At 37.1% G+C, this 21,638-nt stretch overlaps 1 protein-coding gene across 1 annotated transcript in view; it reads right to left on the bottom strand.

Moving 5' to 3' along the window:
* Positions 1-21,638, bottom strand: part of LOC108283381 (VPS10 domain-containing receptor SorCS1) — a gene marked incomplete at its 3' end in the record, with an annotated part of 485,878 nt that overhangs the window by 155,840 nt on the left and 308,400 nt on the right. The window lies entirely within an intron of this gene.

The raw sequence follows: 21,638 nt of genomic DNA, 5'->3' as shown, positions 1-21,638 counted from the left end.
CAGTGGTTAGCGCCTGTAATTCCAGCACTTTGTGAAAGAAAAGGCAGGTGAATCACTTGAGGTCAGGAGTTAGAGACAAGCCTGGTCAACATGGTGAAATTCCATCTCTACCCAAAATACAAAAATTAGCCTGGCGTGATGGCACACGTCCACAGTCCAAGCTACTTGGGAGGCTGAGACATGAGAATCGCTTGAACCCAGAAGGTGGAGATTGCAGTGAGCCAAGATCATGCCACTAAACTCCAGCCTGTGCCACAGAACAAGACTCCATATCAAAAAAAAAAGAAAAGAAAAAAAAAGATAGATATAAAATTTCCTCTTAGCTTTCTTTTCTTACTTAGGAAATTGTTGATAAAATTCATTCATTCACTCACATTTATAGCACATCTAAGACATACCAGACAGTGTTGCTAGGTGCAAGATCATAGCACACAGCCCCTACTCTCAAGTATGTCACAATTTGAAAGAAATAAACAAATAGTTAGAATATGTTAATTGCAAAGACAGAGATATGAGTTCATAATGCTTAGAAATTAATGCTGATTTAATTAGAAAAACACACAAAAAATGTAACCATCTTAATTCATTTCTGAAACTGATAAAAGGTACAAATTCCTACAGGCCATAACGACCAAGTAGAAGGGTATGTTAACAAGCTCAGGATCATCCATTCAGTATGTACGGTGGATCAAACAGGCAGAAAGCTGCATAACAGTAATCCTGGAGCTAGGAATTTAGGATTTATTCTGGCTGGAGATTCAAGACATTTCCTCCTAAAATTTATACATAGATGGCACACAGAAAGGGTCAACACTTGAGAGGATTTAGATGCCATTCCCCATCACTGAGGAACAAAATACTATGCAAATCTTCCTGGAAGAACTATGAACCTTGAAAATGGGTACGTTTAGAAAACTGAATTAGAAAGAGCATCACAGACTAAATGTTACATTTATAACAAAAATATGTAACTGGCTTATTTCAGGATGAGTCTCTGTACTATTACAATCAAACATTAGCTTGATAGTCAAGAATATCTGAGGAGCGTTCCAGAATTATTTCACAGGATATCTTATTAATGAATTACAACAAAATGTCTTAAAATCTTCCTTCTGTATCTTTTTAATCAAAATTCATAGCTTATTGGAGGAAATTCCCTGCTATTCTCTAAGAACTATCTAAGATTTCTTTCCTAAGCCAGTCCAGTCTTGTTTCTTTTTGAGATGGAGTCTCACTGTGTCACCCAGGCTGGAGTGCAGTGGGGTAATCTCAGCTCACTGCAACCTCCGCCTCCTGGGTTCAAGCGATTCTCCTGCCTCAGCCTCCCAAGTAGCTGGGATTATAGGCACACACCACCACACCCAGCTAATTTTTGTATTTTTAGTAGAAATTGGGTTTCACTATGTTGGCCAGGCTGGTCTCGAACTCCTGACCTTAGGTGATGCACCAGCCTCAGCCTCCCACAGTGCTGGGATTACAGGTGTGAGCCACTGTGCCCGGCCCCCAGTCCACTTTTGGTGTGTTTTTTTCCATTCTTATCTTAGCCTCCTGAGTCAACATTCTCTTTCTAGTAGGTCTTATGTGCCTCCCAAATCTTACTAGCCTTATTTTACCTCCTTTTATTGTACAGTTTTTTATATATTCATTATTCTGAATAATACAAGTTCCAGAACAAAAACAGATACAAAATCTACTGATGGGTGGAAATCAGTAAGACTATATTAGAGCCAAGGGAATAGATCAATTTTCCTAGTGGAATAATGAAAAAAGAGACTAAAGAAGTAGGAATTAGTCTACAGAGAGTGTGATGAGTTTCTTATAATTCCTGTTAACTTGATCCCTGAGCATAGATGAATTTTTTTACAATAAAAAAAACATGCCATAGAAAGGCAAATGAAGATTATACTATAAGGATTCTGCATACAATCATCCTTATTTGCATGTGTGTGTTTTTGTGTGGGTGGGTGAGTGGGTGTATATTAAACTCTAATCTCAAAATGTGACAAGATGACAATAGAGTGACTTAGTCAGTTTTACATTAGCAACATTTTTTCGGAAAGCTTAACTATGTTATTGGACATTTTTATCTTATTGTAATATAATACACCCCCCGATCCAGATGCCTCAAGTTATCTGTCATTATTTTTTGGTGCCATCTCTTGTTTCTTGATTTTACAAAGCTCAAAAGTTATCCCAAAATTTGATAATTCTCCACACAAGCAGAACTGCATATTTAAACACTACGGCTTTGTAATAAGCAATTGATAGAGAAAATGATGCATTTTCACACATCCAAGTGGTATAGATTAGCAGCTGTCCAAGGGTGTCCCACAGAACCAGAATTACATGGAGTGTTGACAAGTTTCATTGGCAGAACCAACAATCGGCTGGGGTATACATTGGTACAGTGGTACAGAAGAAAGAATAGTAAATACTTTCAAACCAGTTGGTAAATAGTTACTGCACTAAGTTCTCTGAGTAGTTGTTCCAGTAAGTCTTATCACCATAGCCTCTCACTCAGGAACCTCTTAAGTTTCTTCACAGCCCAGCAACCAAAAGATTGAGGTCTGGCGCAGCAGAGGTCCCAGAAAGTTGCTCCAGCACCAAGACCAACACCTGTGCTGATCTGTCGATGCCTTTGCCAATCAGGCTGCATCCCAGTAGGGGCACAGTGACCTTGGGTTGGCACTGCATCATGGAAGGCAATTTCTAGTGCCCATCTGTAAGCCCTGATTCACAGCTAAGAGATGCTTTCAGTTCTACTCGCACAGTCATTTATGGGAGCTGTAGTCTCCCATGGACATGAGCTCCTATAGAGCAGAGGAAACAAAGAGGTGGTCAGCAGACGGGCTGGTGAGCCCACGTGCTGGTTAAATATTTTAACTACCATCCCTAGGAATGGGAGAGAGGGACATTTTCCAAGAACAAAAAACATTGCAAAATTTATGATTAGGCAACATGTAATGTACCTTCACTTCCTAACTTTTCACAAACGGTATTATTCTAATATACAATGAACCTCTTAAAAGCACATTTCATACAACATTTTCCAAATATATTTGAAGACAGCATCTATTTTTGAGAGATATCTAATGAGATTAGTGTTCTGAGCAACACATTTTGGGAAGCACAAGATCAAAGCAGAAAGAAAAAGAAAGGCATGGATCTTAATTTCCTAAGAGGAACTATAAAAATATCTTAAATGCAAATTGCAAACAGAAATGCCAGCATCTATTAACCATCAAGTGACTACTGTTGTAATAAAAAAAGCAAAAAAAGGAAAGGATCTTAAAATGTGTATCTTAAATAGTCATAATTAAGATGTGACATATGCAGCCTTGAATTCTTGTACGGTTTTTTAAAAAATCATTTCAAAGCAAGTATTTTTATTTTCAGGCTTTGTTTACAGGTTGACTTATCTAGAAACGAAAAAGAGAGCTTCTGTCAACACCTATACTGTGCCAGAAGAAGCTAAAAGCTTAACAAAATAAGCATTCTATGAAAAGAAATATGCAAGTGATTAAATTAAGGCTTACTTTCCTTTGGTTTCGAACTTTAATCCTTATACTACTGTTTTTACAAATATATCTTAGTGACTTTTAGAACTTTTGAAAGTATGTCTCCATTTAAGTATTTACTATATGCACAGAGCTGAAATAAGTTGCTCTGCAGAGTGAAGAAACCACATCTGAGGCAACTCACCTGCCTTCCAAGAGGTTATGATCTTTTTGAGATAGCAAAATCTCCTACCACACTTGAAGAAAGGATCAGTATAGGATACAACTAGTTTCCATAGGAGTTGCAGAAATGTAATGTGTGACTGGATTTCCTCCACTATAATCTTATGCCATCAAATGAGATACTAAATAAATACAGAATCACTGTAATCTAAATTAACCCATAAGCACAATGATTGGTACATAAGTAAACTATAAATGATAGCTTTTGTTATTCACTTCTAACATTTTTTTCTTGATTGTTGTTGGTGGTCTTTGCTCGATACTTACTAAAACCTATCACGTGAACCCTCGAGGAAAACCCCAATCACTGAAAATAATTTTGATTTAGGTTGCTTAGAAGAAAAGATATTCGTAAAGCTATTACAACATGTTAAAAACATAGCATAACTTAGTCTATCATATCTTGAAGAATATGTGCTAGTTTTATGTGGTACTTGGATCAGAGAGTTAATGGTAAGAACTGAAATGAGAATTAAAGATTCCACATTCTGCTTCTATAATAAGTATGTTAGAATTCTATTGCTGAATAAACTATTATGCTTAAAACTCCTAATAGATAACATCATAAAAATGAATGTTCATTGGGTACATCCAATGTGATCTGAGCTCTTCACATGCAGAATCCTATGAGATAGACACTGATATTAATATTGCATGTTACAAATAAGGAAGACTAAAAAGTGTAACCAACCTACTTAAGACTAAAGAACTTGGAAGGTGCTGAGTGCACACTGGCCAGCATCCTTAACTCCATACTGCCATGCCTCTATCAAAAGCCACCAGGAGAAATTTACAGGAAGTTAAGGAGATGTATTCAGAAAACCTAGCTTAGCAATTTTTAGTAAAAGAAATATTAATTAAAACTCTTTGAGATTCTATATGTTGTAGACCAAAGTCTGACTTTTCTTTATACCTACTAAAGGACAGGTCTGCCAGAAAGAATTGAAAAAAAAAAAAAAAAAAAAGTATAAGCAGAAACTCTCACAAGGATCTATGAGGAAAAGAAGTTATATCCTTTATCTGACTCAGTGTGGCTCCCGTGAAGGCTGAAAATATGGACCAAGTGATTGGGGTCAACCAGTTAATGGTTGATGATGCCTCATTAAGAATAGCAAGATATCTCAGCCTAATAGAAAAAGCAAGCTATTGAAGCAAAACAACTGGAGTCAGTCAGTCATGTGCTGTTAACCACTGCAGTGCCACATGACTTAGTAGGACTCCTAGCCCACTTTTGTTGTCCAGTGCAATGCCAATGTGTCAAAACTAGATTCCTACTCAGCTTTAACTCAGCTTATTTTTTAGCAAACAGGATCTCTGTGGTCAGAAGTTCCTTCTTAGAGATCAACAAGCTAAGGCTAGCAAAATCCACAACTGCAGCTTACTCAACCTCTGAAGAACTTCTAGCTTTATTTTAATCCAGTTTCCATGCTGAATGACACTCCCACCATCACCATGACAGTTGACAGTCACCATGACAATGACTGGAGGAGACCAAGAAAAAAAACAGAAAAGATGCAGCTCCTTGATTCCAGGAAAGTCTCGGTCCCTTCAAAAGAAAAGCACAAATATTCCTTCCCTTGCTCTTAAGGCCCAACCGCTATGTTAAAGTTACCCTGTATTTACAACTACCTGGTTCTCAGAAGCTGAGAAATTAGTTAGCTCCATTGTCCACTTCTACAATTCCATAATTATTGAGTAAAGACAGTACTGCTTGACAATCACTTTCAGTTTTGTGTATTGGCTTTGCAACACCAAACAGGAAAAAGCCCCCTTTGGGGTAACTGAGTGAGATCCCCAGTAACATCATTACCTAGTAAGCTGTCAGTGCCCTTGTTTCTATAACAAATCAAATGCTCAGTACTCCGCAGAATTTCATGTTCATTCCAACTGTCACCTAATAGGATCTCAATATAATTGTGAGATGCCTAATACCCAATTCCTCTCTTCTGCCTGCCTCCTCCCAACCCGACTCCAATTCCAGCCTTTGCCTTTCACTTGAAAAGCTCTTTCCTCAGATCTGTAATAGACAACTGTCTTATTGCTTTCTGAACAATGCTCATGCTGTATGAAGTAACAGCCTCCCTCACCCACCCCTCAGCACACTCTGCCCTTTCTAGGTGCTTTTATTTTCTGCTCATACTATTTATCCCTATCTGATAGATTTTTACTTATTTGCATTGTCTTTCTCTATGGGAACAGGGCTGAAGTCTGATTTGTTCACAGATGTCTTCCTAGCACTCACAACAGCGCACTGGGCACAGTAGGTACTATTTGTTTTTGACTACTTGCTAGCCTGATGGACACTTGCTTTTCTTGTGTTACCCAGTGGACTTCCATGAAATAAAAACTGAGAAGCTCATATAGTTTGGCAAGGACTTTTGGCTATGATAACTCCCGCTGTTAGAAGATACAATCTGCTGTATGGAAAGAAGGGAGACTGGGGTGGTGACTAGATTCTATGCCTTCTACTTTTTCAAATTAATAAACTTAGTTTTTAGAAGAGATTCAGGTCCACAGAAAAACAAAGTGGAAAATAAGTAGTTCTCATATACCCGGCTCCCACACGTGCACAGCATTCCCCATTATCAATATTCTCCTTCAGAGTGTTACATTTGTTACAAGCAAAGAACCTACAATAAAGCATAATTATCACCCAAAATCCATAGTTAACATTAGTGTATATTCTTGGTGTTCTACATTCCATGGGTTCTGACCAATGCATAATGGCATGTATCCACCACTTGATATCATAGAGAATAGTTTCACCAGGTCAACAATGCTTGATCCTCTTCCTATTCATTCCTCCTATCCCCTAGCCGATACTAACCACCAATCTATTTACCTTCTCCATAGTTTTGCCCTTCCTAGAATGTTGTACATAGTCATATCTTGTTTTATTGCACATTACTGTGTTACACTTTGCAAATATTACGTTTTACAAATAGGAATTTTGTGGCAACCTGCAGGGAGCAAGTCTGTCGGCACCATTTTCCAGCAGCATGCGCTCACTCCATGTCTCTGTGCCACGTTTTGGTAGTTCTTGTAATATTTCAATCTTTTCCATTATCATTACATCTGTTATGGTGATCTGTGATCTTCAATGTCACTATTGTAATTGTTTTGGGGTGCCGTGAACCATGCCCATGTAAGATGGCAAACTTAATAAATATTACGTATGTTTTGATTGCTCCACCAGCCACCCATTACCTATCCCCTTCCCCCTCCTGCTTTTTCCCCTAACCCCTCAGGCTTCCCTACTGCCTGAGATAAATGATACTGAAATTAGGTCATTGAATAACTTTACAATGTCTTCTAAGTGTTCAAGGGAAAGGGAGAGCTGCACATCTCTCACATTAAATAAAAAGCTAGAAATGATTAAACCTGGCAAGGAAGGCATATGAAAAGGCAAGACAGGGAAACAGCTGGGACTCTTGTGCCAAACAGTTAGTCAAACTGTGGCTGCAAAGGAAAAGTTGTTGAGGAAAATTAAAGGTGTTACTCCACTGAACACAAGAACAATAAAGTGAAACAGGTTTATTGCTGATATGGAGAAAGATTTAGTGGTCTGGCTAGAAGATCAAACCAGCTGCAACATTTCCTTAAGCCAAAACACAATCCAGAGCAAGGCCATAACTCTCCTCAACTCTATGAAGGCCAAGAGGTGAGGAAGCTGCAGAACAAAAGTTTCAATCTAGCAGAAGTTGGTTCTTGAGGTTTGTGGAAAAAAGCCTTCTCTATCACTTATAAGTGCAACGCAAAGCAGCAAGTGCTGATATAGACACTTCAAGTTATCCAGAAAATCTAGCTCAGATCATTGATGAAGGTGGCTACAGTAAACAACAGATGTTCAATGTAGATGAAACAACACTCATCAAAAGATGATTCCATATAGGATTTCAAAGCTAGAGAGATGTAGTCAATGCTGCCTTCAGAGCTTTGAGGGAGAAGCTGACTCTCTTGTTGGGGGCTAATGCATTGGTGACTTTCAGTTGAAGTCAATTGTCTTTTATGATTCTGAAAATCCTGGAGTCCCTAAGACTTATCCTAAATCTCTTCTGCTTGTGCTCTATATATGCAATGATGAAGTCTAAATGGCAGCACACCTGTTTACAGCATGGCTTACTGGATAGTTTAAGCCCATTATTGAGACCTATTGCTCAGATAAAAAGATTTCTTTCAACATACTACTGCTCACTGATAATATATCTGGTCACCCATGAACTCTGATGGAGATGTTAAAAAAAAAAATGGATGTTGTTTTCATGTCTGCTAATACAATATATTCTGTAGTCCATACATCAAGGAGTAATTTTAAAGTATTATTATTTAAGAAATAGATTTTGTAAGGCTACAGCTTCCATAGATAGTGATTCCTCTGACAGATCTGAGGGCAAAGTAAACTGAAAACCTTTTGGAAGGGATTCACCATTCTAGAAGCCATTAAGAACATTCAAAATTTATGGGAGGAGATGAAAATACCAACATTCGCAGGAATCTGGAAGAAGTTAATTCCAACACTCGCGGAGAATTTTGGGGGGTTTGAGACTGGTGGAGAAGTTAACTGTACATGTGGTGACCACAACAGAAAACTAGAAGTGGAGCACGAAGATGTGAGTGAATTGCTGCGGTCTCATGATCAAACATCAACTGATGAGAAGTTGCTTCTTATGGATGAGCAAAGAATGTGGTTTCCTGAGATGGAATCTACTCTTGGTGAAGGTGCTGTAAACATTGTTGAAATGACAACAAAGAGTTTAGAATATTAAATAAACTTCATTGATAAAGGAATGCAGGACGTGAGAGAATGAACTCTAATTTTTAAAGAAGTCCTACCCAGGGTACACTGATACCAAGACAGAATTGCATGCTACAGAGAAATTTTTCATAAAAGGAAGAGTCAATTCATCTAGCAAACTTTACTGTTATCTTAAGAAATTGCCACAACCACTCTAATCTTCAGGAAACATTGCTGCGATTAGTCAGCAGCCATCAACATCACTGAAGGCTGATGATTATTCACATTTTTCAGTAATAACAAATTTTTGATTAAGATATGTACATTGGTGGCCAGGTGTGGTGGCTCAAGCCTGTAATGTCAGCACTTTGGGAGGCTGAGGAGGGCAGATGGCTTGAGGTCAGGAGTTTGAGACCAGTCTGGCCAACATGGTGAAATCCTGCCTCTACCAAAAATACAAAAATTAGCAGGGTGTGGTGGCACATGCCTGTAATCCCAGCTACTTGGTGGCTGAGGTAGAAGAACTGCTTGAACCCTAGAGGTGGAGGTTGCAGTGAACTGAGATCACACCACTGCATTCCAACCCAGGCGACAGAGTGAGACTCCATTTCAATTAAAAAAAAAAAATGTGTATATGTGTGTGTGTGTGTGTGTGTGTGTGTGTGTGCGCGTGCGCGCATATACATATACGCACACAATTTTTAAAAAATATATATAATACATAAAAATATGTGTATTTTTCAAAATATATATGTATGTGTGTATATACATAGATATATAGATATATAGATATATATACACACACAAGAAGAGAAAATCAAACACTGCATGTTCTCACTCATAGACAGATGAGTGAGAATAGCATTTTATATTCCCAGTGCATATAAAAGTTATGTTTATACTCTGCTACTATATATATATATATACACACACACACACATATACACACACATGCATTTTCTAGACATAATGCTATATATGTATACACATATATGTGTGTGTATATATATGTATACATACACAAAGTTTTTCTAGACATAATGCTATTACACACTTAATAGACTGCAATATAAACATAACTTTTATATGCACTGGGAAATCAAAAATTCATTCACTTGCTTTATTGTGATATTCAGTTTATTGCATTTGTGTGGAATCAAACCCACAGTATCTGAGGTATGCCTGTAGTTGAAATCATACAGCATCTAGCCTGTTCAGACTAGCTTCTTTCATTTAATGATATACATCTCAGCTTCCTCCATGCCTTTCAGGGCTTGACAGCTTTTTTTGAAAGGGCTGAATTACGTTCCATTGTCTACATGCGCCATAGTTTACAGTCGCCTACTGATCTGAGTAAATCTCAGTTGCTTCCAAGTTTTGACAATTGTAAGTAAAACTTCTATAAACATCCCGGTGCAGAATTTTGTGTAAATGTGTTTTCAACTCCTTTTGGTTTCAAATCCTTTGCTAGAGTGCATATTGAGTATATTTTGTTTTGTAAGAAACTGCCAAACTGTCTCCCAAAGTGACTATATCACCTTGCACTCTGACCAGCAATGAATGAGTGGTTCATTGCTTGCTTCACATCCTTGTTGGCATTTGGTGTTCTCTGTGTTTTAGGTTTTGTGCATTTTAATAGGTGTATAATAGTGTATCATTGTATTTTTTAATTTGCAATTCCCTAAAGACATATGAGGTTTAACATATTTTTAAATGCTTATTGGACATCTGTATATGTTGCTATTTTATTAGTTTTTTTTTTTTTTTTTTTTTTTTTTGAGGTGGAGTCTTGCTTTGTCACCCGGGCTGGAGTGCAATGGCATGATTTTTGCTCACTGCAACTGCCGCTTCTCAGGTTCAAGTGATTCTCCTGCCTCAGCCTCCAGAGTAGCTGAGACTACCCATGTACACCACTATGTCTGGCTATTTTTTGTATTTTTAGTAAAGATGGGGTTTTGCCTGTTGGACAGGCTGGTCTCAAACTCCTGACCTCAGGTGATCTGTCCACCTTGGCCTCCCAGAGTGTTGGAATTGCAGGCATGAGCCAATGCGCATAGCCTATGTTTTGAATTATTGTTAATTGTATTTAGAATAGAGAAGAGCAGCAGTTCACTGACATCTTCATGCTCCACTTCTAGTTCTCTGTTGTGGTCACCATATGTACAGTTACTTTCTTGACCAGAGTCTCAAACCCCTCAAAATCATCCGCAAGTGTTGGAATTAACTTCTTTCAGATTCCTGAGAATGTTGGTATTTTCATCTCCTTACTATGTTTCCCAGCTGATCGCAAACTCTGGGCCTTAAGTGGTCCTCCCACCTCAGACCCCCAAAGTGCTAGGATTACAGGCATGAGCCTGTATGTGTTCTTTCATGAGGTGTCTGCTCAGGTTGTCATTTTTTTTAAAAAAAAAAGGCTTTAAATATCAATTTCTTTTTTCTTTTCTTTTTTTTTTTTTTTGAGACATAGTCTCCCTTTGTCGCCCAGGCAGAACAGTGACTCGATCTCAGCTTACAGCAAACTCCACCTGCCACATTCAAGCAGTTCTCCTGCCTCAGTCTCCTGAGTAGCTGGGATTACAGGAACATGTCACCACACCCAGCTAACTTTTGTATTTTTAGTAGAGATAGAGTTTCACCATGTTGGTCAGGCTGGTCTCAAACTCCTGACCTCATGATCTGCCTGCCTCGACCTCCCAAAGTGCTGAGATTATAGCAGTGAGCCACTGCACCTGGCCTAAATATCAATTTCTTACTGTTAAGGTTCTTTTTTTTTTTTTTTTCTGCCCAGGCTGGAGTGCAATGGTGTGATCTCATCTCACTGCCTGAGTAGCTGGGATTATAGGCATGCACCACCATACCTGGCTAATTTTGTATTTTTAGTAGAGATGGGGTTTTGCCATGTTGGCCAGGATGGTCTTAAACTCCAGGTGATCCACCCACCTCGGCCTCCCAAAATGCTGTGATTATAGGCATGAGCCACTGTGCCCGGTCCTTATTGAGTTTTAAGAGTTATGTGCACACTCGCGCGCACTTGTGTGTGTGTGTGTGTATTTCCCCAATTTACTGAGATATGATTGAAAATTGCAATTGATTTATTGTATACAATATAATGTTTTCATATAGTATACATTTTGAAATAATTACCACAATCTAGTTAACTGTAGTCAATATGTCAATTACCCCAACCATTAACTGTGTGTGTATGCAGTAAGAATATACTTGACTTCTCTAGTAGCATATTTCAAATATACATTACATTAATATTAACTACAGTTACTATGTTATAAATTAAGTATCCCAAACGTATTCATCCAATAATGGAAAGTTTTTATGCTTTGACTCCTATTTCCACTTTCTGCCAACCTTCAGCCACTAGTAACCACCACTCTACTCTCTGTTACTATGAGTCTGGCTCTTTTATAGATTCCACATGTAAGTGAGATCATCCATCATTTGTCTTCTGATGCCTGTCTTATTTCACTTAGTATAATGCTTCCCAAGTTAATTCATGTTGTGGCAAAAGGCAGAATTTCCTTTTTTAAGGTTAATATCCATTATTATTTGATATCCATTGATTTATCAAACACTGAGGTTGTTTCCATACCTTAGCTATTGTGAATAATGCTGCAATGAACACAGAAGTACAGCTGTCTCAAGATAATGACTTTATTTCCTTTGAGTCTACACCCAGGACTAAAATAGCTGGATCTATATGGAGCAAAATTTAATTTTTTAGGAACCACCATACTGTTTTCCATAATGCTACATATTTACATCCCTACCAAAAGTGTACGAGGGTTCCCTTTTCTCCACATCACTTGTTATCTTTTGACATTTTGATAATAACCATCCTAATAGTTGTGATATTTTATTGGGGTTTTAACTTGCATTTCACTGATTAGTGATATTGAACATCTTTCAGATACTATTGGATTTTCGTATGCCATCTTTGGAAAAATGCCTATTCTGGTCCTTTGCCCATTTTAAATCAGTTTTTTTGTTTAATTTTGCTATTTACTTGTATAAATTTCTCACATATTGTGTTGATTGTTTCCTTTGCTAGGCAGAAACTTTATTAGAGTCCCATATTTTAATTTTGGTGTCTGTGCTTTTGGTGTCAAATTTAAAAAAATCATTTCTAAGACCAATACTGAGAAGTTCTATGTTTTCTTCTAGGAGTTTCATAGTTTCAGGTCTTATGGTTTAAGTTTTTAATCAACTTTGAATTAAGTTTCATGTATGATATAAGATGAGGATACGATTTCATTCTTTGTAGTCTAGTTTCCCCAATACCATTTACAGAATTTCTTTGTATATTTTATATGACAGTCCTTTATCTGATAGGTCTTTATAAATTTTTCCCAGTTTGTGGCTTGTCTTCTCATTCTATTGGTATTGTCATTCTCAGAGTTTTAAAATTTAATGAAGTCTGGGTTATCAATTTTTTTCATAGATTGTAACTTTGGTCTTGTATATAAAAAGTCATCACCGTATCCAAGGTCATTTAGGTTTTCCTCTAGTTATCTTCTAGGAGTTTTATACTTCTGCATTTTACGTTTAGATATATGATACATTTTGAATTAATTTTTGTGAGGGCTTTAAGGTCTACGTTCAAACTTCCTTTTATCTGTATTTATTTATTACTGCCTGTTGGTGTCCAGTTTTTCAGCACCTTTTGTTGAAAAGACTTTCTTTTCCTCATTGTATGGGCTTTGGTCTTTTGTCAAAGATCAGTTGACTATATTTATGTTGTTCTGTGTCTGGGCTCTCTCTTCTGTTCCATTGATCTATTTGTCTATTCCTTCACTATAACAAATTGTCTTGATTACTACACTCTATAGTAAGTCTTGAAGTCAGGTAGTGAGTGCTCCAATTTTGCTTCCTTCCCTCACTACTCAGTTGACTATTCTGGGTCTCCTACCTTCTCCAGGTAAACTTTAGAATTATTTATCAACAGCCACAAAATAACTTGCTAACTTTTGATTAAGGTTGTGTTGAATCTACAGAGCAAGTTGAGAAGAACTGACATCTTGGCAATATTAAGTCTTCCTGTCCATGGATATGGAATATCCTTTCAGTTACTCAGCTTTTTAAATATCTTTTATCAGAGCTTTGTAGTTTTCCTCATATAGATCTTTCATGCATATGTTGTTAAATTTATGTCTATTTTCTTTTTCAGTGTGTTAATGTAAATGGTAATGTGTTGTTAATTTCAAATTCTGCTTGTTCATTACCAGCATATAAAAGTGATTTACTTTTGTATATTAACTTTATATCCCACAATCTTGCTACAATTACTTATTAGTATTTTTTGCATTATTAAGATTTTATACATAGACACTTATGTCTCTTCAACAAAGACAGTTTTATTTCTTCCTTTTCAATCTGTGTAACTTTTATTACTTTTTCTTGTCTTACTGTATTAGCTAGGACTTCCAGTATGATGCTAAAAAACAGTGGTGAGGGAATATTCTTGCCTTATTCTGATCTTAGAGGGAAAATTTTGAGTTTCTCACCACTAAGATGCTAGCTGAAGATATTTTGTACACCTTCCTTGTCAATTTAAGAAAATTCCCTCTATTCCTAGGTTGCTGAGTTTTTACAATGAATTGGTATTAAGATTTGTTCATTTATTTTCCCTCATCTATTGGTATGTGATTTTCCTTTTTTAGCCTGTTGATGTGGTAATTACATTATTTGATTTTTGAATATTAAATCAGCTTTACATACCTTGCATGAACCCCACTTGGTCATGGTGCACAATTCGTTTTGAATATTGTTGGATTGAGGGGTTTTGCATCTTTGCTCATGAGAGACAATGGTCTGTAAGTTTGTAATTTTCTTATAATGTTATTGTTTAGTTTTTTATATTGGAATAATACCAGCATCATAAAATGACTTGGGAAGTAATCCCTCTGCTTCTGTATTCTGCAAGAGTTTGTAGAAAATGGGCATAATTTATTTCTGAAATGCATGGGAGAATTCACCTGTGAACTGATTATGGCTGGTGCTTTATATTTTGGAAGAAAACTAATTATTTATTCCATTTCTTTAATTATTAAAAGCCTATAATGTCAGATTTCTACATTTTCTTGTGGGAGTTTTGGAAGATTGTGTCTTTCAAGAAATCGGTCCACTTCTTCTATTTTATTAAATTGTGTGTAAAGTGTTCATAATAGTCCATCTTTTTAGTGTCCATAAGGTCTGTAGTGCTCTCTCCCCTTTCATTTCTGACATTAGTAATTTGTGCCCCATCTCTTTTTTCGTAGCCTGGCTATAAGCTTGTCCATTTTATTGCTTTTTTTCCCAAACAAAACAGGTTTTAGCTTTGTTAATTTTCTATTTTCAGTTTTGTTGATTTATGCTCTAATTTTTTATTATGTCTTTTCTTCTGCTTATTATACATTTCATTTGTTATCTTTTCCTTAATTTTTTGTGGTGGGAGTTTACTGATTTTATATTTTTTCTTCTTAAATATATACTTTCAACATAGTAAATTTCTCTCTAAGAATAGCTTTTACTGCATCCCACAAACTTCAGTAAGTTTTATTTTCATCTTCCTTTACTTCAAATTATAGTTTAATTTCTCATGAGATTTTTTTTCTTTGATCTCTGTGGTATTTAGAAACATGTTGTTTAATCTCCACTCATTTTGAAATTTTTAAGCTATTTCTTTTATTGCTTTCTAGTTTAATTTCATTGTGGTTGGAGAACAGACATTGTATAATTTCTATTTGTTTCAATTTGTTAAGGTGTGTTTTACAGTTCAGAAAGTGATCTGTCTTAGCAAATGTTCCATGTGAGCTAGAGAAGAATGCATAATGTGTTGGCGTTAGGTAATATTGTCTAGAGATATCAATTTTGGTTGATGGTGCTATTGAATTCAACTATGTCTTCATAATCTTTGCCTACTGAATCTGTCCATTTTTGAAAGACAATGTTAAGGTCTCCAACTATAATAATGAATTCATCTTTACACTTGCAATTCTAATCAGTTTTTGCCTCATGTATTTGAACACGCTCATGTTAGACATGTGTATATTAAGGACTCTTATGACTTCTTGGCATATTGACTTCCCTCCCTTTATCATTACGTAATGCTCCTCTTTATCCCTAATTTTCCTTGCTCTGAAATCTGCTCTGTGTAAAATTAATATAATAACTCCAAAGGTATATCGCTCTCTATCCATTTACTTTTAATTTGAATGTTATCTTTATAGTTGAAGTGGGTTGCTTATAGACAACTTATAGTTAGGGCTTGTTTTTCTGGTCCACTCCAACAATCTCTGTCTTAATTGGTAGATTTAGACAACTGACATTTAAAGTGATTATTAACGTAGCTGGATTACTACCTATCACATTTTTATTCTTTCTCTTTGTTTCCTTTATTCTTTGTTCCTATGATATTTCATGTTTTCTGCCTTTTGTGATTTTAATAGAATATTTTATACAAATTTATTTTAGCTTCTTTCTTAGCCTACTTTTCTTTTCTTTTTGACTCTTTTTAGTGCTTGCTGTAGAGTTTGCAATACATATTTACTACTAATGAAGTCACTTCTAATACCACGACATCACTTCATGGGTAGTGCTAGTACTCTATCATAATAACATATTCCTAATTCTCCTTCCCAATCCTTGTATTATTGATGCCTTTCGTTGTACCTGTACATGAGTATACCTGAGTGTGTATGTATATATACACACACACACACACACACACACACACACATATGTACATAATTGAATACATTGTTGCTATTATTTTAAACAAGGTGGTATCTGTGCGATCTGTTACTTAGAAGAATAAAGGTTTTTAATCGCTTCTCGGCCTTTTGGCTAAGATCAAATGTAGAAGAATAAAGGTTTTTGTTGTACATTCACATATTTTTTCTGATATTCTTCTTTTCCTCACATAGATGTGAGTTTCTGTCCTGTAGCATTTTCCTTCTCCCTGAAGAACTTCTTTTAACATTTATTTCAAAGCAAGTCTACTGGTAGCAAATTTCCTCAACATTTGTTCGTCAGAAGTCTTTATCTTGCCTTCACTTTTGAAAGATAATTTTGCAGGGGACAGAATCCTTGGTGTTTTTCATTATTTTTTCCTCTCAACACTTTAAATATTTCATCCCACTCTCTTCTTGCTGGTATAGACCTGAGAAGTCAGATGTACTTTCAATCTTTGCTTCTTTGTAGATAGGTGTTCCCCATTCTGTCTTAAAAAAAAAGTTTTTTTTTTAATCTTTGATTTTCTGAGTTTTGAATATGATATACCTAGATGGGATTATGGTGGTTTTTGTGGTGGTTTTGTTTTTTTGACACGTATCCTGCTTAGTGTTCTCTGAGTTTTCTAGATCTCAGGTTTGTGACTTTATTTTGCAGAAATTCTGTTATCATTGCTTCATACATTGCTTGTTTCTCTTTCCCTTCTGTTATTCCTGTTACACATATATTACATTTTTGTAGTTGTCCCACAATTCTTGCTCTGTATTTGCTTTCTGTTAGTCTTTTTTTAAGCTGTGGAAGTTTCTAATAAGTTATCATCAATTTCATAGATTCTTTCCTCAGCCATGTCCAGTCTACTAAAAAGCTCATCAAAGGCATTCTTTATTTCTATTACATGGCTTTGATTTCTAGAATTTCTTATTTTTTTCTTAGAATTTCCATCTCTCTGCTGATATTATCCATCTGTTCTTGCATGTTGTCTGCTTTTTCTATTAAAGCCCTTAGCATGTTAATCATACATTTAAAAAATTATCGATTTTATAATCCCAACATTCATATTATATATGACTCTGGTTCCGATGTTTGTTTAATCTTTTGAAACCGGATTGTTTGCCTCTTAGAAAGCTTTACAGCTAACATGAGGTACTGGGTAAAAGGAACCATAGTCAATAAGCCTTTACTTGTGATGTGGTAATATGGGGAGGCGAAGAGGGAAGCAAAACATTCTTTAGTTCTATGATTAACTCCCAGATTTTGGGGGAGCCTTTGCCCCTGGAATGTGAACTTTACCAGTGCTTCTCAGATTTCTCCCCTGCTTTGGGGGAACGTTAATAGCTAGAGGATGCTGCAGTTGCAAATTTCCCTTCCCCCTAGTCACTTATGATCTGAGAGATTCCCCAGCAGGTGCGGCTCTGTCCACTAGTTTCTCCTGAGGGCAGGTCTTGTTAAGACAGAATGCTCTGGTATATTTCAAAATGGTTACTTTTGCCCTCTCCCTGCTGGAAGTAGAAAGGGAAGTTCCCCCACCAATAGTTACTGTGGGGAGCTGGTAAAGCTCCTGGAGGTAAAACTCACAAAAGTACGAGGGCCCCTCTATGACTGGGTCCCCAAGAGGTTCTTAACTCGCAAACATGTCCGCGCTGCGCCTCCAGCAATCCGTCAACTACTGTTTAAGTTTTTGTAACTCATCACCGGTTCCTGTGGACGTTTCTGCTTGTGAGTTTCTGCTCGGGTAAACTGTGATTTGCTGTGTCTGCCTGTTGGTCTCTCCAATTCGGGGGACAGCATTTATCCTGTGACTTCACTTCCTGGATGATCTAAAGCTAATTATTCAGTTTCTTCAGCTTTTAACTTGCTAGGAAAATTGAGAAACTGTGAACTTCTTAAATGCTGGACCAGAAACAAGGAATTCACCCCTCTGCCTTTTAGCAAGAAAATCTCTGCCTGGCACCCATTTCCCGATTACTCTAACTGCCTTGAAAGCAGTGAACATATCTTTGTTCCCCAGTGCCCAGGACATTGCTGGCACAATCAGGTGCCTTCTCCACATGGGGGTGAATGAATGCATGATGCCTAATGCGCACGTCCTGAACCAGGGAGGAGCCAAGCTGCTCCTTCCATAAGGCTTTAGAAAGCATACAAACATCCTGACCACCTCCTTCCCTATCCAAAGTCCCACGGAGGGAAGATGCCTTATTCCAGACACACAGAGCCATACTGCCAAGGTCACAAAGCAAAGACTCAGGCCATAGAGGGAAGCTTGGGGACAGGAAGCATCAGGGCATTACTCAAATCACTGCCAACGAGATGTCCTGAAAGCGGAACAGTGTTCACCTCTAAATCAAGCAGCTGTGGCGTCTGTGTTTTCTTTCTTTCCTAAAATCATTAAGAGCAACCACTTTCATTGCTCCTAGTGCATTTGGCAGCATAAAAATAGCTCCCAAAGCCAAGGGCGCAGTGGCGTATCACAGGCTCTGCTCCTTAGTAACTTAGGATGCATGAGGTTAAAGCAGTGAGAATAATTTAGGGTTTGGAAAATGTTTGCGAGTGAGTCGACATTTAAATAACTTCATTATCATTCATTGACAGATTTTTTTTTAACTTGTCAGTGCAACTGATATTTCTATTACCATGTTATAACAAACCCCTGCACATTTTAAATACAGTCACTGGATTCCATTAGTCTACCCACTGTCAAGAAAATATCTTCAAATCCATTTTTCATAATACCTCAAGAATATAATAGGCAATCTACATCAAACGATGACTTGGAGCTGAAGGAAATTGTCTCCTGCTTTCTAAGGATCCTGCCCTGAAATACATTTGCCTGTCAGCCTAAACATATAATTTAAATGTGCTGCTGAGACATTATGGTGCATCCTGAGCTGAACGAGGTTCCCTCTCTTTCCTGGATTCCCTGAGCATTTCAGGTTAACTTGCAGAATTAGCTAAGGGAATTAAACAGTAGGTTTAGGGGAAGTCATGTAAAATTGACATAAAAATATTTCCACCCTGCCATATATCACAGAATTTTTAATATCACATTAAAAGCTTTTATTTTTAAATATAAGATACTTTTGTGTTAATAAGTGATAGAAGTTCTCTTCTATCTAGTACTCTGTTCCATTTTTTATTCTCCTAAATATTTCTTTATTCTATGTTCTTGATGTTTCTAGTCGTACACAGCCAGTGAGATAAGAAATCTGGGCGTATTTGATTGGGGATGTGTGCAGACAATGATTTTCCTGGGGCAGGTTACCCTTACCACTGACATATCGGTTGGTTGGTTGATTGGTTAATTGATTGAGACAGTCTCGCTCTGTCACCCAGGCTGGAGTGCAGTGGCACAACCTCGGCTCACTGCACCCTCTGCCTCCTGGATTCAAGCGATTCTCCTATCTCAACCTCCTGAGTAGCTGGGACTAAAGGCGCCCACCACCATGCCTGGCTAATTTTTATATTTTTAGTAGAGACAGAATTTCACCGCATTGGCCAGGCTAGTCTCAAACTCCTGACCTCGGGCAATCTGCCCAGCTTGGCCTCCAAAAGTGCTGGGATTACAGGTGTGAGCCACCACACCCAACCAGACTGCTTTAAAAAAAAAAAAAAATCAGCACTTTTAATATGAGAATTTGAATTTCAGGTCTCATTTTCTAAAGGCAGGGATAGAAAATATTTATCCTTTCACTTTTCTTTCAGCCTATCACAATTCATTCATAAACTTCAAGGCTGGACTCAAATATACCTTCTTTCACTGAACCTTTTCACATCCCTCTCCTGAACAGAAGGCCTCTCTCCTTTATACTGTATGTGATTCATTTGAAGCTCCCCTTATTGGTCTTTATATGCTGCTGTGTATTACATTTACACGGGTCTGATCTCACTTACCAGCTGGCCATCTACTAGGAGCGAAATGCATTTATGCTTACTCCTCTGCATCTCTCTCCACCATCCAGTTGCTTCCTACAATCCAGAAGGTACTTAGTGTTGCTGGGTAAAACTGAATACACTATCCTGTAAAGAGGTCTCATTTATCACCAGAAAATCTAATTTGAAAAATTTCACATTTGGATTTTGCATTTCTTTTTGGAGGGTTTGGGAGCAAGAAAACTTCAGGGCTTCCAGCTGAGTTTGTGTTGAGTGGGAATAATTATGAGACATAAATATAAGAGGGATTAGTGACTCACCAAAGAAGAACTCATACAAATGCATATGCAAAATGTATTATATATTAGTTTGTTCAAATGTCTATAAATATAGTTATGGAAAATAAAATATGCATTTGTCAGTTACAAGGGTAAAGATACATTTGGGAGGAGAGGGCCATATCTTTCCAGCTTTATGATATGCTCTATTTTTTTTTTGATACAACCCCCATCTCCAGGTACTTCTAGTCTGACAGGTAGAGCATCCTTCATCACACTGAGGCCAAATTTTCATAGGCTGCATTGCCCTACTCTCATAAATTATGTGGTTTATTAATAACAGTGAACATTTATTCAATGCTTAAGATACCACACACTGGGCTAAGCACTTCCCAAGGATTACCTCACTGAATTCTTTAACATCGCATGAGCTAAGTACTGGTATGATCCACATCTTACAGATGAGGAGACCAAGACTTAAGGAAGATGATCAGCTTGCCCAGTGCCACACAGGAGTGATGGACATGTCCTAGATTCAAACTCAGTCAGACTCCAAAATCAGCATGCTTAATAGAGGTAGGGTGACTTGTCCATTCAGTTGTGGTACTGTTCATAGAAAGATGGAACAATGTGTCTGAAAAAGAACAGATTTTTCCTAATGGAGCTCCCAGAATTTATATCAACTGCCTTCTAAACAACAAACCACTGCTGTTTGTAATATTGGCTGGCTGTCATCCTAAATTCAATATTTTATTAGAATGAGGACCCTTAGTCCAAGCTTTTAGTAACCTAGGACTCCAACTGTTTTGAAGGTAACAGGCATTACTGCAGACTTCCCCCACAGCTGTAAATGCACTGTACTTGAAATGAAATGACATACATATACATATCCTTTGTCTTAGAGCCTTGGTTTGAAAATGAATTGGAACTGCAACTGCCCATTGTCACGTGCTGTTTCTACCAATGTGTTTCACTCTCTTACATGGTACTCTCTGTTGGCTGAAGTAGTGTCATTATCTTGCCTTAAGAATATGCAAAAATAAAGAAAATACTTACCAAATGAAGTCAGTGTTACTTGGCTCTCCTAGATTTTCAATCTAAACATACATATGCAAATTATAAAAAATATATTCTGGAAGGACAAGCTACTAAACATATAGCAGTGACAATGGAATCTGATTAATCCCTTAAATTTAAAATGACTAAAATATCCTCAATTGTGTAAGGGGTTCTCTAGGTGTCATAATCTAAGACCAACTTGTTAGGGTTTTTCTTTTTTTTTTTTTTTTTTTTTTT

Source organism: Cebus imitator, unplaced genomic scaffold (genome assembly GCF_001604975.1).
Source record: "Cebus imitator isolate Cc_AM_T3 unplaced genomic scaffold, Cebus_imitator-1.0 Scaffold259, whole genome shotgun sequence".
In the NCBI taxonomy this organism is placed as follows: Eukaryota; Metazoa; Chordata; class Mammalia; order Primates; family Cebidae; genus Cebus; species Cebus imitator.
Note: the sequence above shows the minus strand (reverse complement) of the source record. Positions and strands in the feature narration are given on the sequence as shown.